Genomic DNA, 15,537 nt, shown 5'->3' on the forward strand with positions numbered 1-15,537 from the left:
ATAAATAAAGGGAGGGGCATATATGTAAGGGTGTCATAAGAAACAAACAGGTTACCTGGACGAGTTTATGGATATGACGACCCATCAACTCAGCTGGAGTCGAACCTGAAAGCACCTTCAGGTCCTCAGCATTCACGACCCCATGAGCCCGATCCGTCGCCAACCTCTCGTCATCCCAAATAGTGGACGAGCCGGAGGCCTCCTTTCCTCTATCCGATGTGCGAGGCCTCTTGGAAGCAGGTGTCGGGATTTCTTCTACCAAAGTGGCCGGAGAAGCCGTCCTCGTCGTCTCGGCACCCGAAACCACGGGTGTGGTCGAGGCCGTCGGAGTAACGGAAGCAACTTTGCCTTTCACACGAACGACCTTCTTCCCGAGGTTCGACAAAGGTTCATCTTTCTTGGACCTCATTTTCTCATACATACCCTTGTTGAATTTCGTCGTCATCTCTACGAAAGGGAAAGGTTCTATAAGAGAAAGAGCAAATCAAACAAGTACAGCCTCAGAGTCGATACCGACGAATTCAAAAGCTTACTCTTCTTTCCCTCGATATCAAGGCTCCGCAAGACGTAGGGAGACGGATCGGGGCCGAGGTTGTAGAAAGCGAGTGTCCTCGGGTCTACCAAGTCGTCCCAATTTTCGATGGACTGGGAATACGTGATGGCCGCCTCGACGCACTCCTTGTATCTACTTTTCAACTTCGGTCTTCGTTTAGCTGCACAAGAACGAAGGGAATTAGTAACAATCACCTCAAAAAAAAAATATATGTAAAAAAAAAAAAAGCGAGAAAGGAGACTGACGCACCTAAGGTCGGGGTTCCCCACCGACGAAGCAACCTGGGGATCTTACCCCAGTCCTGGCTAGAGGGAGTCTCAAAATAGTCCCCAGACACAAACACAAATCTGGACTTCCAGTACCTGAAGGACGAAGGTAAGCCCTTGACGATCCTGGTTCTTCTCTCCCAAGGTACTAGCTCGTAATACCCGTACTCTTTGGACTCTTTTAGACGGTATAGATAGACGAGCTCATTTACTTTGATCATATCCCCGTTAGCGGCCAACCATATTTCCATACAATTGACCACTATTCTCCACGAATTGGGCATAAGCTGCCCGGGGGCAATCCCCAGATACGCCAGGAGCTCCATCACAAACGGGTGGACAGGAAGCCTAAGTCCACAAGTGAAAGCGGCCTCATAGAGGCACACTTCACCGGGGAAAAACGAGCAAGCCCTATCGTCGTCAGTGGGGCGACGAACACGGACCCGCTCTGGAAACTGAAACCTATCCCTAAACCGACTGACGGCGTCAGAATCTAACCCGCACGGCTCCACGAGGGCATGAAAAGCCCTAACCTCTCTAAAAGTCGAAACGGATGTATCTCCCTCTATAGGGTCGTCGCTAGACGACAACCCAGTATCGAGGTCACTAGACCTAACTTCAGACATCAATTGCAACTCCTTCACCAAGCCTTTGAACCAATCGACCGACTCTCGGAGCAATGGAAACAAGTCCCCTAAAACAACACCTAAGCTGCTACCTTCAAAAACAAAACCCCTCAAATTGGGAAAAGCGCCTAAAGACCCCCCTAAGCGAGCAAAAAGAAAAGAAATTGAAGGACAAGCTTCCCTAACCTCTAAATTACTGACCATGAACTCCCAGCCTAAAAAGAAAAATGCTAAAAATCCCACAAAAAAGAGGGGAGAAACAAACAAAGACACAAAAAAAAAAAAAAAAAACCAAGAATCAGATACTTGCGAAAAAGGAAAAAAGAAGAAGGGAGAGGAAGAAAAAGCTTACCTCGAAGAAGCGAGAAGCCCAACAGCCAAGCGGACAACCAAACTCAAAAGGGAGCAAAGAGATATACGAAGAGGGTGCTTAGAGGAGAAGAACTGAAGTTTGAAAGAAAATGAAAAGTAAAGTACAAAGAAAGAAGTTTAAAAACCAAATAGAAGTGAAAACCGAAAATCGGCGGGAAACCCAAGGGTCAATCCCTTTCCAACCACATCACGCCACGTGGCCACAACCCACGTAACGCCGCCATAACGCATTCAATGCGGCATGAAATCCCAAGGGGCAACCAAAAAAAAAAAAAAAAACTGTTCGGCTTCCACGATCGTCACTGACGACCATGAAGCCCGGGGGCATCTGATGGGACTGACGAATATAAGTATAGACGAAGCTGCCTTCACGGACGAACATGACCAGTATCCGCGTCATCAAAAAGAGTTAATGCCATTCAATGCTGCCAATAAAGCTCCAACCGTTACAAGACCGGCTGGACGAACCGATGGGAACGCATTAAAGTCCATAACTCCACCAGAGACGTTATCAGGGAGTCATTAACACTCCAACGGCCATAATCCCCAAGGGTATATAAAACCCTCACAACACCAATACAAGGTACAACAAAAAAAGACAGCATCATAACTTGAATCGTTTTTATTGACATTTCCATTATCATCTTTTTTGGTACTGACTTTATCATCGGAGGCGTTGTGGCAGGCACCACACCGGTGACCACTTGAGTAAGTTCTTGATCACGCAGGGTCGTCAGAGCACATCCAGGAACCATCTGGACGAGTCCCAGCAAACCAACGAGGTACTGCTTCATCAATAGAGACAAAAATAGGTTGTTTAAAACTATCAAAATGTAAAGAAATAGAAGAGACAAAAGATTAGTGAAGGCTAGGATTTAATGTGATATAAAAAGGGCATAAAAAGTTATTAAGGGTTCATTTTATAATGTTATTTTAGTAATATTATTTATATTTTTAAAAATAAGTATTGGTAAAAAAGTATAAAACTACATGTAGCATTGTTTAAACATTAAAAATTATTATTTAAAATACATGGCCGAACAACTCTTAAATACCAAATTAGGGGAATGCCGTGGGAATGTCATCAACCTATGTGGGATTTTCAAGTGGACCCCACTACTTTTTTTTTTTTCCCTTTTAAGAATTAAAGGCGATTATAAAATAAATAAATAAATAAAGGTTATCAACCTGTGCATCTAAAGACTGAGAATTGGTCAAATTGGAGATGACATGTATTCCCTCACATATGCATTTCTTTCAGGATTCGTTGGTTATTTACCTGTTCTGACCGCACGGCTAGTCCGTCATGGGTCACGTATAAGATAATAATTTGATTAACTAGTCGCTAATCCGTGTAATGTATGAAATAATTAAATAAAATTGAGTTAAAAATGAAGAAAAATAAATAATTTAGTTCAAAATAAAGATTCAACTAAAAAATTGTTAAAAAATACAATTAATTTTTACTTTCTTTGAAATTGAACCTAAAAATAGAACCGTACATATGTGAGGACAACGAAAAATGATATCAAATATTATCATGATGAATGAGTTGAAAATTCACAACTACATTAAATTTAAAGAACAAAGAAATTTGTTTCACAGCATTATATTAAATGATTAAAGCCCTTAAAATGAGTGAGGAAGACATAATATTTTGCAGACCAAGAATTGAGAGTAATTTGGTAGAATTGTAAAGTAACACTTTCTTTCATATGCCAAAATATCATCCAAAGTATAAAGTGTCTAATGGAACCATAGAACGTGAAAATATATGCTCACTAAGATACAAATAGTTTAATTAAATTTATGACTAATCAACAACAGCATGGTGTGGAAATTTTTTATAAAAAAAAGAAAAAGAGAAGGAAAAAAAAAGGAGTATCTAACAATGCTAACCATAAAGCAACTACAACATGAGAATTTTGTTCAAAGTATTAAAACAATAATATAGAAAAAGTAAAATAACCACAATTTTCATTGATCAGAAGCATAAATGTATAACAAACCAAATCTAGGTCTACCACTTCACAAAATGGGAACTAATACACACCACTAGTTTTTTTTTTTTTTTTTTTTTTGAGGGAGAACAATTGCTGAACTTATGCTTCAGATATTACTTACACTTCATATATTAAGATTTGAGAGACTTCCGACCATACCCAAAATAATAATAATAATAATAATAATAATAGTTCTTCATATATTAACCCTTGCACTATCATAGCTTTTCATAATGATGAGCCCTCAAAAAAAATAAAGAGAAAGAGAAAGCTTACCTTGAAGAACACTACCAAAATCATTACATTGGAAAGCAAAGGTCGGCAACGGTGGAAGCTATGGCCAGTCAGGGTTTCTTGGTCATTGAGATCAAGACTGGACCTTGGCGTAGATAAAATCACGGATTGAAAACCAAAGATTTATACGTGTGGTTATTCAAGGTTTTGAGTTTTTTTTTTTTTTGAATCGAGACCGTGATATTACTGAATCAAAACTTTGACACAGATTACAAAAAGAGATATGTCCTCAAGATTAATACCATTGCATCTAACATTGAAAAAAGAGATAAAATTAATATCTTTAATTTACTTCTACTTGAGAGTCTTTAATCACACGAACACAACCCACAAGGCAGCAACCTTCAGAGTTAAGGAAAGTGATAACAATTACAAAATCTCCTTCAACTTCAGTCACATTGATGTCAATCTTCAGAGCAAAGAGAATGACTCCCATCAGGGTTTTGAGTTTAGGGTTATAAGACAAAGTCGGGGGTTTCACCGAATTAGCATGGATTATTTTTGTTATTTAAATAAAACTTTAAATAATGCTGGTGTGCAAAATTTGGATTATTTTTGTTATTTAAATAAAAACATGTGTAAAATTGTGGAATTTAGCAAAAAAATCGGAGGTACATATCATATCTAATAGAGTTTTACTTAAACTAAACTATTGTAACACTTGATAAGATAATTACAATAAAATGAATCTAAAATAAAAAGAAAAAGAAAATAGTGGTGACGTGAAAAATTGTGGAAGCTCCAAAGGCTTTTTGGTTTTATATATATATATATATAGATTAATAAAAAGACAGCACAACACAAAACAATACCCAAAAAAATAAAAACTATGAAAATGACAAAATTTAGAGCATGTTTGGTCATCCATTTTAAACATTAGTGTTCATGAAGGGAAGAAGAAGAGTGATATAAAAGAACAAAAAGGGCATTAGAGAGGGAGATCGAAAAAGAAAAAAAGAAAGGAGAAAGAGAGAAAGAAAGTACTATACACCTCATCTTTAATTTTAATCTATTGTTTGACGAAGGAAAAGCAATATAGGTCATCCTCGGCTTATGTCCGAGGAGAGTTTCTGTCATTTTTATCTATTGATTGTGTAGATAGTGGCGATCTAGCCCACCTATCTGTTGTCTAGTATCTATAAAACCTAGGTTTCAAGTCCACGCTTTACAAATTTGATTGTATAAGATTTTTTGGGCATAAACCCATCATGCAGATGAGTCTGGGTGCAAATTGTGCACTTACATATATATATATATATATATATATATATATATATATATATATATATATATATATAATCTTCATACATCAATACTTTTGAAAATCTAATGAACAATACTACATCTCATTTAACGCATCTGTTATGCAAATCATTAGCCAGTAAATATATGATAATACTAATAAAAGTTACGAATGAGATCATGGAAAAAAATTATAAAACTAATTAGCTACTATCATTATGGAGTAGTAGGCTATGATTTTACACATCTAAAAAATTGGAATAAATAGAGTTTACTTAAAGTATATATAAAGATTCACATTAAAAAAGAAGTATATGTAAATGTTATAAATAAAATAAAATAAAAGCAAACCTTAGGTACAGTACTTAGATAATGTTCCTTAGATTCTCCTTTAAAAAGAATATAAGGAACAACACATAAGGTACTGTGCATAAATTTTATTATAAAAAAAGGGTATAGGTAAGGTTTTTATTAATTTAAAAGATAATGAAAAATCAATTGTAAATAATAATAATAATAATTATTATAATTATAAGAATAATAATAATAATAATATATTTAATGAGATCACCCTAAAAAAAATTATCCTGCGCAACGTGCGGGTTTGCGAGTAATATAGATAACAAGTGAACATATTTTGAGAAATCACCCGCATAAATAGACATGTCTTAGGTTGCTTTGTGCATTGGACCTAATAGAATGTTGATGTGTGTCTAATACTTGTGTCACGTTTTAGCATCTTATTATTACACGAGAAAATACACCATGTTTTGGGTGTATGTTTTTCCCCCTCATAACTGGTGAGTCCCACTAACTTGCAAGAGGAAGAAAGCATACACTCAAAATAAGATATACTTCCTCTTATTACACAGAAATTTGGGGGTGTTATTTGTGAGGACATTCTAATCATGAAAAACTTCTTCGTCCAACACCATAAAGTGCCCCCCCCCCCTCCCTTTTTTTGCCCATTTAATAATATATAAATAGGAAAAGAATATTATATCTTTTAATTTTTTTAAAAAAAAGGAAGAAAAAAAATTCCGGATAAACATACTTTATTGCAGGAAAAAACCGAAACCGGCTACAAAAGGAGAACAACTCTGGGCCCAAACGCATTTCTAACCAAAGCTTGAGACACAAAAAGATCCAAAGCTGGAGGTATAGAACTTTTTTATTTATTTTATTAACAAAACAGGAAATGTACTTTGGCTTTGCCGGAGAAAAAATATATGCCCTCTGAACTTTGTCTCACTTGCATTGACTAGTTTAAATCTACCCTTTACCCTCCCCTAAGCCTAAATATATAAAAGCAATTTCTAAAACTTTTACATGGGTAATTCAGTGAGAGCCCAAACATTTGCTCGGAACCTTTTTGTGAGTTGGTTGCAGGTAGAAACGTATTATGGATCCACACAGTCACAACATTTTTTTTTTCTCAATGCCATATCACATATATACACAAGTTTAGGATGTAATAGAGAGATGTAATAGACATTTTTTGCCTTGGTAATATTTTCTTGTCATTCTATTCCATTTATACGCACTAATTGAGTAACCATACTTTGTATGTAAGATGTTCCTTCGGCCGAACATTCTCCAACTCTGCCAAAATCGTCAGCCGCATCCTATCAACCAACCAGCTTATAAGTTTTATCTTGGTGTTCAAGGACTTTTTTGTGAACAAAGAACTATGGAAGAACAACCGCATTTTTTGCAAGTGTTGAAGGATATTTTTCAAACACTTCGGAACTTTGATTATAGTATTAGCTTAATTTGAACGGTTGTTTTACTGAAAAGACCACATCTTTTTTTGTTAATTTTATGATGGTGGTTATAGACAATGTTATGTATTTGATAATATATTTCTATGTTAATATTACGTTAATTTGGAGACATTTGTGGTGTTGTTAATTAATTACAATTGTGGTATTGTGTTAGTAGAGGTAAAACTACTATAGGTTCTTTGTAACAGGTCTGAACAATATATTTGATGCAAAACAGGTTCTTTGTAACAGGTTAAACAATATATTTGATTAAACAGTGGTTTTGAAGCCCATTGGGGAAAAAAAAAAAAAAAACCTATAGCGGCGGTCAAAAAACGCCGCAATAGGTTCACATTTTATGTATTAAATGAAACCCTATAGCGGCGCTTATAGCCTGCCACTATAGGTTCAAACATATAGCAGCGGTCTCACCCGCCGCTAAAAGTCCCATTACTCCATTTTACTTGCCAACTTATAGTAGTGCTTTGTGCTCGCCGCTAAAAGTCATCTAACACGAATTAGAACGTTGTATAGTGGCGGTTTTATGCCCGCCGCAATAGACTAAAACCACCGCTAAAAAGCGTATCTACAGCGGCAGGTTTTTGTACCACCGCAATAGAGATACTGCATCGCGACAAGGCTGGCGGGTAGAACCGCCGCAATAGCCCCCGCCGCAATAGGTGAAATGTACCTACATCGGCGGTTTTTGGGGTTTTAGCGGCGGTTTTGGCCCGCCGCAGTAGGCCATTTTTTTGTAGTGTGAAACTTAAAGTGTTTGCGTTTTGGCTTCTTTTTTTTTTTTGAGAAGAGAGCCACAAGTGGGATTATGCACTGTTCAGTGGGTCCCGTGCACAATTCATGGGATCCATAAGTACTTTATTTTTAAAAAAAAAACTTTAAAACTGGGTTTCACAGTACTATTCACACATTTAAAAATTATTTTGCTACAATGTTTTCAATTTTCAGTTTTCAGCAAAATAAGTGGTATTAAAACAGACCCTTAATGCTGTGATTAATAAAGTTTTTTTTTTATTATCTAAAATAATGATAACATGAATATTTGAACATTATCATATAGTCTATGAGATGCATAACAAAAGTTATAGATCACAATTTTTTTGTAAACTCAGAATTTTAGTTCATAGTCGGTGATGAAATTGGGCATTTCATCTTTAAAGACTATAACATATCAACTAAGATAATTTGTCTTGATTGTGAAAGTAGAGACCTCTAGTTGATATGTTAATATGTTTTAAGAGTTAAGACATATTGAACTGGACCGCTGTGAGATTTATTATTTTTCTAAATAATAAATCTCACAACTTCTATTTACATGAACTCTTAATCCTGAGAGAATAATGGACCTGATCATGAGGTGTATGTTACTTTAATATATCAAGAGTGAGATCTAAAGTTACGATCAAAACCTCAATATGTTGGGTAGCCACATTTAGTGTTGATGGAACATATATTCTCAAAATAGAATTCATAATCTCTTAATGGAGATATAAAATATTCTCTTGAGATAAATTTAATGGGTTGGTTTATTCAAAGTGTTAGGCCTAACCACTTTAGTAAGGAGTTACTAAAGTATATATTTATGAAATTGGATTTTATAAATATATGATGAATAACTTAAAGGATTAAACCAGGTACTTAGGGATTAAGATGTAGTAATTTTCAAAGTGGCAGTTTACATTCATGACTTTGTATTATTACGAATATTTTATGAAGAGATTGCATGTATAATAAAGTCTTGAGATATAATTTATTGATAAGGCTTACAGTGTAATTATATTTATATAGTGGTATTAAATATAATCAATAGTAACTTTGGACTTGTCAAGAGTTGACAGAAAAGCCCAAGGCCTATTGGAGTTAGAGTCCTATTTTAGTCTCACTCCAAGTCACATACTAAAACCCAATTGGAAACTAACTAGATAATTAGTTAGATATAAGGACAGAAACATACAAAATTTCATAGTTGTTGAACAAGGAATGAAATGGTGTATATGTGAGTGTAAGCCACTCTATTATTCTCCCTTGGAAACTGATTGAGAGACCACACTTCTTGGGTATAAAATGGAGTTGGAGTAAAGATTAGAAGTGTTCTTAAGTACTTCTAATATTTGGTTTTGAATTTTACCGCACTAAGGTACGCTCTCTTATTCTTGAAATCTGAAATTACATAGTACATGTTATCAAGTGCAAATGAAGTAGATTCGTTAATTTTTTGCTGTGTATGTTTTGTATGAGATACAAACATGTATTTATCCAACAATTACATATTTAAACATTATATGTATCTTGATTAATTACTTTGAGTTTATTGATATTGTTTATAAATTTATTATTTTTGTTTCTTTAATTTTATATTATATTTATTATGACAATTAAATTATTAACCTAACTATAATTTTGATTCTGCCGCACTCTCACAAATTAGGATTACAATAAAGATTGAAGATGATATTCCTCCCATTCTCTCATCGACAAGCAATCAAGCATACATATTGGCATTCTTATTATTTTTTAATTGGTAGAGAGAGAGAGAGAGGTGACAACGTCAAAAGATCAACTAAACCTCACGATGATTCCCAAAAAAAAGACGAAAATCTCATGATGATCATGCTATTTACAGCTAATGACATAAAATATTAACCTTAATGGATGTTGGAATAAGCATAAATCCTTCTCAATTGGTGAAAAGACCAACACAATTAATCCCATAACTTTATAAAGGGTTCACACCAAGGTTGACCTTTTGAGCCACTGATTCAATGGGCGTACACTCAAACAATGACATAAAATATTAAGCCTTAAGAATGTTGGAATAAGCATAAATCCTTTCTCAATTGGGTAAATATCAACTCAATGAAGCCCATAACTTTATAAAAGGTTCACATAAAAATAATAACCATTTGAGCCACAATTCAATAGTCTCCGATACAAGAGAAAGAGGTAAGTCAAACTTGCAAAGAACAATTGCGTTTCTCAAATATACAAATAGGATATACCATATTAAGGCTATTAAAAGTGGGTTTCTTCTTGAGCCGAGAGTATAACCAATGTTTTGAAAGTCAATAAGTGGGTAATAGTTATCTTCTTTCATTTATTTTTATTTTTGGGTGAAAGTCAAGAGTTTTGTAATTTAATTGGTATTTTCTCATGCACAAATTGTCTAGAGTCTATTGGAGAATTGATTTAAGCTACGGGGTAAGCAAAATGTTATAGCTATATAAATAAATAAATAAAGGATAAATTTCAAATTGCACTCCTAAAGTTTAAGATAGACTGAATTTTACACCTCAATGTTTCATAAACTTGATTTTAGACCCTAAAGTTTGCTTCCGTTAGCAAGTCACCTCTCATAGTTAGTTTTTGCTATTAACTAACACATCACCATAGATAGTGACATGTTTTATTTTAACCTAATCAACCCCAAAACTTAAAATAAACAGTAGCTAAAAAAAAAAAAAAAAAAAAAAATCTAATCATAAACTTCACCGTTTCATCCTATCTCTAAAATCCCAAATCAAAACCCACGAAGGGCAGCCGACAACTCCCCTCCCTCCCAGCTTGCATGAACCCGACGGCCAGACCTTCCTAATCTCCTCGACCTGGCTGAACCTTAGCTATCAGCTTGCCTCCTGAACCCATTGTCGAAGGCTCTAGGTGGTGGCAGCAGCAATGACCACACCAATAGTGAGTTGTTCTTCACTTTCTCTCCCTTTCTCTTTTTCGAATTTGGCTATTGTCACTAATCTTGGTTTTTTGGGTTTTTTGTTAATTTGTTGGTGATGGATTCTTTGGAGTTTTTGTTGATTGGATTTGTTGTGTGTGATAAACTCATTTGTTGTGGACAATTGGGTCACAACAAAAGAAGATGCAAAGTACCCCCTAAATCTAATGCTACTAGTGAGGGTCAGACTGAGTAAAGACAAGGAGCAACAACAACTACAGGGAGCCAAAAACATGTATTAATACATGCTAATTGCTAACTAAGTTTTTATATGTGCTACTTATTGTAGTTGCTAACTGCAAACTTTTTGAACTTTTTGTAGGTTAGGAGAGCAGGAGGTGATCGTGCGTTTATAGGGTTAAGAGTGGAAGAGGATCGTAGCCCTTCAAGTGTTGTTGGAAGCCAATCAACTATAGTAATTACCATAATATATACTACACATTGTGCTTGTTATTTGCATATTGGCAGAAATTTGGTCATTGAGTTTGTTATGTGCTTACCATATGGTCCAATGTATCTATTATTACAGGTCTTATCCCAAAGAAGCGTTGCCGGAAGTAGTGGAGTTGGTAGATATGGAAAGAGAATTGAAGCTGGAAAAGGAATTGGAAGTGGATCTGGAGTTGGTAGTTTGTAGGACCTTTATCATTAGGACCTTTGATTTTTACAACCTTTTGTTTTTACTGTTTTGTAAGGTTTCCATAAGCTTATTTGATGGTGTTACTGGACAAAAGTAACCTATTTTGTGTTGGTCTTAGGACCTTTTATTATTAGGACCTTTGGTTTGGAAAAATTTGTTAGTCATTGTTTTGTAAAGCTTTCCAATCAGTTCACATGATAGTGATATTGGATATGAGCAGAAAAAAGAGTATGGCAGTGTTGAGTATTGAAGAATCTCTATGCATGTGAACCTGAATCAATTTAACTACTCAATACAAAGTTATAGTCCATCAGTTACTTAATATTCCAATCATATTTCTGCATTAGCAGCTAAGTGATAAACTTAATTTTTCTGCATAACTTAATATTCCATGTGCTGCAACTATCACCATAAGGAAATGGTCTGTTCACATGCACAGAGTTTTTTCTTCATTTCTGAGTTTGGCACATGCAATGCATAAGTTTGATATGGTTTGAGCTAGAATTTATTATGTACAGGTAGTCCCAACTATGGTCATGAAAGGTGTATCAATGCTTTTACCCATTGTAAGAATGATTATTGTCGACCTTGACTTACATAGGAGCAAAAGCCACATTTAATAACCTTCAACTAATTTCCATTATATTAAAAAATATTCCATTAATAGACAAAATTAAGAGCCAAAATCCATTACAAGAAATGCATTTCAATTTACATTACAACATAATAAAACAAGTGACTATTACAACTGTCATATCAAACAAGATAAGAAACTATCTACTCTCTCAAATTGATTGTCATTACAATCTTTCACAATGACTACACAATTCACCTATACTAAATACAAGTTCTTTCCTTGGCTTTTTCTATCACTAAAATGACCACCACAATAACAAACCAATTTAATGCAAGGCAAAAAAAAAAAGTCTCATCTCCTGCCTTTCGTAATAATCCAAGATTAATTTGCTTTGCTGTGTCTTCACAATTGCAGGAAACTTGCATTTACATTTCACCTTATGATTGCTAACTGCCTCCAAAAAAGTTCTGGATTAGTACAAAACAGTGCAGTCAAGGTTGACCTGAAAAAACAAAGAACAATTATTAAATCTGGATTAGATAAAATCTGCTCCCTCCAAAAAAAATTCTAGTCCCTCAAAAATTTTTTTTTTTTAACTAGTTACAGTTATTAAAGATGAGATATAACACAAGTAGTCACGCAGCAATGTAAGATATGATTATGAATCATGAAAATTTTCTCATAATTACTATATGCCAAATATGAAAAATTGTCAGTGCATCATCAAATAGAAGTACAATAGAGCCAAATCAAATATCAAGGTTCAAAACTTTACATTTTTACCAAAAAGTATTTTCCATTATAATATACTCAACTCAAACTACCCCTCCACCTTCGAAGCCCAGGATTTCACATTATGATGCAAAATGTCTCAACACCACGCATGTTCTTGTTCCTCATAGTATTCACAAGATCCCACATGATCTAATATTGCCTAATCTTTGCCAGAGACTCAATTATGGTGTGATAAGCCCTGACACTATGCATGTAATTTCGTTGTTTTCTAGCCCATTCAAGGAACCGATATTCCAACATACTAGCATTCTCAAATCTCAAGTACATCCTCAACTATATCTGAAGAAACTCTTATTCTATTTTGGTTAATAGCAGCATCAATAGCTAATGCTGGGCAAGATAACATAATTTCACAAATTCCTTTCCTTGGACCTAAAACCTTTGTTGTCAATTCACTAGAACTGTACATCCTAACAAACATCATCCCTTTAAAAAATAATTTGTTGTGGCAGTTGCAAATTCTAATCATATGTTTGAACTAAACGGAGTATCACAATTTGCCTGACAGAAAATAAACTAGAGCTATAAAAAGAGTACCAATATGCTTCCTAGTTTATATTCTCTAAATTCAATGTTCTTTATTTCTTCAAGCTCCTTTAGCAATAAACTAAAGGTGGCAGCACGTATTTTTGTTTAAATAATTAATGATTCAAGTTCATTGCTTTAACTGTTCAATCACTACTACAGAAATGGCACACAGTTTCACAGACACCTACCTTACATAATTATAAACTATCACAGGGACTTAATAATTTCAAATAATTTACCACCCATATATACAAATAACATCTTGCCAAATAATAGGAATTCAATTTTAACAGCCAACATGAAAAACCTAAAAACCACAGCCCAAAATGTCATTGAAAAAATCAACACATATATGATTGAATATTTACACACCTCACTAGCAGTGACCAAGATATGAAGCAAAGAGAGAAGTTTGAGTTCTTCGCCGCCATTGCCATCGCTTGGGTTCTTCACCGCCACCGCCGCCTGGGTTCACGAGGTGAGCTGAAGGTCTATTTGGGTTCAGTCCAAGCTGAGGGGTTTGGGTTAGAGGGGTCTGGGTTCATGGGGTATGGGTGAGCTGAAGGTCTTCTCTGTGGTTCTCTGTTTTTTGTTTAAAGTTTAGGCATGAAACAACGTAGTTTTGGGGTCTATTTGGCAAAAAAATAAAACATGTCAGTATGATGACGTATCAATTATCTGTAAAAACTAATCATGGAGATGAATTGTTAACGGAAGCAAATTTTAGGGTTTTAAATCAAAATTTTGAAATATTAGAGGGTAAAATCTAGTCAATCCCAAATTTTTGGGTGTAATTTACAATTTACCTATAAATAAATAAATAAACTTTGAACCATTTAAAACAAGCCCTTTAAAGGACCATTCTTTCATTATGATGAGTAGGTTATTGGACCATTCAAAGCAAGCGCCTTAAAGGACTCCTTACAAATGAGGGCAGTCCCTCTCACTAGAAGGCCTTTGAGATCTGTACCACTTTATGTCCACACGTCTTGTACTATTGGCATTTAAACAAAGATGAATTCTAGGCCTATCAGATTCTAAGCCCAGCTTGTTTCCAATTGATTCAGGTCCACCATGATTCTCTCTTACCCAAACTGGCCCACTTTTCATTCCTATTGCCCAACTTAAGAGTTTGGGAAATCTTAAGTTCTAAACTTTTAACTTATGTAGGAATTGATCACTGGAACTTCATTTTGTGGGCGACAGAACTCTAACTATTATATATATTATTATAATCAATTATTGCAATAGGAAAATTAGATGTCGAAAAAGTTCGTTGTAGCTTTTCTTGCATTTATATATAACGCTTCAATTCCATTTGTTCATTGTAAAAATTTTTCAACTAAAAACATTTTCAATAAATAAATTTTTTTTTTTTTTTCATGTTTGGTTGTGTTTTTGTAAATATTTTTATCTTTAACAATCGAAACTCAAATTCTCAAATTTCAGTCAAAGCAATCACAAAGACAAAAATAAAATTACCTACGAATTTTCTTCATTTAAAAAAAAAGAAAAAAGGTTTCGCGACAATGACAGAGCTCCTTAATAACAGCAACAGGTGGGATCTAGAGCTCTATTAATGGATCGCAACAGAGCAAAGTCTACGAAAGAGCTCCGTTGATTGGCGGCGACAAAACTCTGTTGATGGGTTGCGACAATACTTGCCACCACACCAATTCACTTGCCATCATGCCAATCTTTGCTGATCTACTCGCCAAGATCCTGATCTGCTCGACACCATGCCAGAGAAGGATGGGGTGGCGGGGGGGGGGGGGGGTATATGAGATAAAATTTAGAAACTTAATTTGGGGGCTTTTGAAGCCTTGAAACAATTTCATTGAATTAAACTAAAGTAAAATTAGAACAAACAATAATCATCGATATCAATTTAATTACCAAAATAAACCCCACTACATATGATAAATTTTTTGCTAATGTCTAACCAAAATACAATATAAGTTTAGATAATAGTAAAATTCCTTGAAATCCTCAAAATATTTGTTGGGGGCGGAATATCAAGACATAAAATGCTTCCTAAACTTGGGAATGTTGTTCCATTCAAGAGGTTTTATGCAACTACTATAACAACAATAAGCAGTAGATTATCAAAAAAAAAAAAAAAAACAACAACAACAA

The 15,537-nt window shown here is 34.7% G+C and overlaps 1 long non-coding RNA gene across 2 annotated transcripts; it reads left to right on the forward strand.

Moving 5' to 3' along the window:
• The first annotated feature begins 10,651 nt into the window (after positions 1–10,651).
• LOC142630722 (uncharacterized) lies at positions 10,652–11,718 on the forward strand. 2 transcript variants are annotated; one of them, XR_012843423.1, is made up of 3 exons: positions 10,652–10,824; positions 11,184–11,276; positions 11,391–11,718. It is a non-coding gene; the product is annotated as an uncharacterized LOC142630722 (long non-coding RNA). The 2 variants fall into 2 exon arrangements; XR_012843422.1 differs by lacking the exon at positions 10,652–10,824 and adding an exon at positions 10,994–11,096 and having other exon boundaries at positions 11,391–11,667.
• Positions 11,719–15,537: the final 3,819 nt, after the last annotated feature.

This window comes from Castanea sativa, chromosome 4 (assembly GCF_040712315.1).
Source record: "Castanea sativa cultivar Marrone di Chiusa Pesio chromosome 4, ASM4071231v1".
Taxonomy (NCBI): Eukaryota; Viridiplantae; Streptophyta; class Magnoliopsida; order Fagales; family Fagaceae; genus Castanea; species Castanea sativa.